The sequence below is a fragment of the Bos grunniens genome, chromosome 3 (assembly GCF_055505025.1).
Source record: "Bos grunniens cultivar Pamir isolate PY7600 chromosome 3, Bosgru_T2T1.0, whole genome shotgun sequence".
NCBI classification, from domain to species: domain Eukaryota; kingdom Metazoa; phylum Chordata; class Mammalia; order Artiodactyla; family Bovidae; genus Bos; species Bos grunniens.
The window spans coordinates 41,364,009-41,367,285 of NC_141167.1; the positions used below are offsets into that span (position 1 = coordinate 41,364,009).

The 3,277-nt window shown below is 41.0% G+C and overlaps 1 pseudogene across 1 annotated transcript; it reads right to left on the reverse strand.

The window, feature by feature from the left end:
• Window positions 1–274: 274 nt before the first annotated feature.
• LOC147375542 (large ribosomal subunit protein P1 pseudogene) lies at window positions 275–803 on the reverse strand (annotated as a pseudogene). Its single transcript, XR_015160217.1, has one exon. The product of XR_015160217.1 is annotated as a large ribosomal subunit protein P1 pseudogene (transcript).
• Window positions 804–3,277: the final 2,474 nt, after the last annotated feature.

The following is a 3,277-nucleotide window of genomic DNA, read 5'->3' on the forward strand; positions in this document are numbered from 1 at the left end:
GTTTCTCCCTGCTGCTGCTCCATCTTGTTCCTGGGCACATAAGCCATTTGTCAGGCCCAGGACTTGTTTTGGTGTTTCTATTCCCTGCCAGGGTACTGGACAGTCTACGAGCAACATCTCAGAATGCTGCCTCAGAGGCAATCTACCAAGACTCTCGCTCCAGAACTGTCTGAAATCTGTCCTCACTACTTTCTTTCAGACTCTCTGCTCCCCTCCTCCCAGGGAAATATCCAAGGGAGAAGAAATGATGAGTCAGCAATCCCTCTGTCCTTAATTTTCTTTCTTTTTTTTTTTTTTAACAGCTCAGCTTTTTATTCAATGTGTTACTAAAGAGATTTAGTCAAAACGACCAAAGCCCATGTCATCATCAGACTCTTCAGATTCTTCTTTCTTTGCTTCTACTTTCTTCTCCTCAGCTGGGGCAGCAGCAGTGGATGGGGCAGGACCTCCTGCTGGTGCAGCACCGGCCGCTGGGGCGGGTCCACCAGCCCCCACATTGCAGATGAGGCTCCCGATGTTGACATTGGCCAAAGCCTTTGCAAACAAACCTGGCCAGAAAGGCTCAACATTTACACCGGCTGCTTTAATGAGGGCATTGATCTTATCCTCCGTGACCGTCACCTCATCGTCGTGCAGAATGAGGGCAGAGTAGATACAAGCGAGCTCGGAGACGGAGGCCATGGTGCGAGCGAGTGCTAGGTGGGGGCTGCCGAGCGCGGTGCTAGTCGCCGGATGAAGTGAGGGCCTCACCCCAAAACGGCCTTAGCTTCCTCGGAAGAACCGAGCACCTTAGCGGCAGCGGAGGAAAGAGCTGTCCTTAATTTTCTAAGATTCATCCTCATTCCAAGGGTTTTAGACTTTGGAAAACCAAAGCCAAGGAAAGACCCGCACAACACCCATACTTGTCTTTTGTCATCCTTCCCTCAGTGAGCACAAAAAAGCCAAGCTGTTTAACTGGAGACTTACAGCAAGAAAGGAAGAAGTAAACCAGAAAGAGAAAAATAAATATTGTATATTAATGCATAGATGCGGAATCCAAAAAAATTGGTATGACAATCTTACTTACAAAGCAGAAATAGAGACAGATGTAGAGAACAAACATGATACCAAAGGGGAAGGGAGGTGATAGGATGAATTGGGAGATTGGGATTGACATATATACACTATTGATACTATGAATAAAATAGATAACCGATGATAACCTATTGCAAAGCACTGCTGCTGCTAAGTCCCTTCAGTCGTGTCCGACTCTGTGCGACCCCATAGATGGCAGCCCTCCAGGCTCCACCGTCCCTGGGATTCTCCAGGCAAGAACACTGGAGTGGGTTGCCATTTCCTTCTCCAATGCATGAAAGTGAAAACATGAAAGTGCAGTCACTCAATCGTGTCTGACTCTTAACGACCCCATGGACTGCAGCCTACTGCAGGCAAGAGTACTGGAGTGGGGTGCCATTGCCTTCTCTGATTGCAAAACACTATTTGATGGAACTCTGTTTGATGCACTGTGGTGATCTAAAGGGGAAGGAAATCCAAAAATCCAAAAAAGAGGGGATATAGGTATACATTTAGCTGATCCACTTTAATGTACAGTAGAAACAAATACAACATTGTAAAGCAACTATACTCCAATAAAAAAAATTTTTAAACCTTGTCAATTTTGAAAACAAAAAATAAAAAGAAAGGAATTTGGTCGATATTTCTAAATATCTTATAGTGATATTTTTACTCATATTTATTCATATGTGGAAATGTAGAAGAAATATCTTGAAAGGTATGTCAAACAATTGAGAGTGACTTCCTCTGGGGAAGGCTGTGAAAAATGGGGAGCTGCAACCTTGCTATGTGCCTGGAAGGTGACAGAGAATGACATTTGTGAACCCACTAATGACTCCACACACTCCAAACTAGAGGTTCAGAAAAAGTGATGTGTACGGGATGCTCCTTTTAATCCCTCCTTGTTGGCTGACTTTTTATAAGCAGATCGGATGTCACCTCTCATTTATCCCCTCCTAATGGATAGGATTAATAAATAAGGATTCATCAAATGAGTTTCTGATCTATATTTAATTTCCAATTGGAATCTTCGGAGAATCCGAATAAAATAAAATAAAACTCTATTTTATCTCTGCTGTTTCAAATTCTTGCAATGAATTTTGTTTTTGTCACCAAATCTGTTAAGGAGTAGTAAATGAATCACTCGCTGATTTATCATGCTTGACAGTCTTTTGGTTCAAATATAAAGAGGAAAGCCTAGGGGGCTTTCTTGGTGGTCCAGTGTGTAAGAATCTCCTTTCCAATGCAGGGTAGTGGGTTCGATCCCTGGTCAGGGAACTAAGATCCTACATGCCACGGGGCAGCTAAGCCAGTGTACCACAACTACTGAGCCCGTGTGCCACAACTAAAGAGAAGTCCACATACAATGAAAGATCCCACAACCAAGACCTGACGCAGCCAAATAAATAAACGTTAAAAAAAATAATAAAGAAGACCTAAAGTGGAGGAAGGGTGAAAGCGACAGGTTAAACACACAGTCCCAAGGCAAGTCACCTGCAAAAATCAGCGGAAGCAGATCTGTGTATTTGAAACAAGGTCACATCTGTTTTATAGGCCTCTGCTTTTGGCCTTAGATGCTGCAGTGATTTAGTGGAAGTAAAATTATATTTATTAGATTTATAGGTGGGAGGGATTGGCTTTGGATAAAGCACTCAAGATTTTGAAAGACCTTGAAGTTAGGTCAAAACAACAAAATGCAGTTTAATGGAAATGAATGCCAAGTCCTACATTTAGGCTTAAAATATTCAGCAGTTGCATAAGTATAGAATGGGAGGAACTTGGCTTAATAATTTTATGAAAAAAATTCTGAAATTTTAGGTAACTATATACTAGCCTAATCTACTGTTAAAAAATCTTCCACCCTCTAAAAAGACAACTAACAGGATCTTCACTCATAATAGAAATACAGTTTTGTGTTCAGATTAATGGAGGCATCATATTGTACTCAGCATTGGAGATATTTCCAGATTTCTTGTTAATGAAAAATATGAACAAAACATAGACTATGATACCACTTGTATAAAAAATGTGTGTGTGCAAGTGTGTAGTGGATATGAACTAAGCCTTGTATTTAACTTTCAAAATTCAGTTATAGGAGTAAACCCTCATAAATGATTTTTAAATAAATTTTTTAAATGTTAAAAAATTATTAAATGAATTCCTCCTCATGGCACACATTTTAGTAGTCACTGATGTATAGTATTTGGGCAATACCTGAAGTACC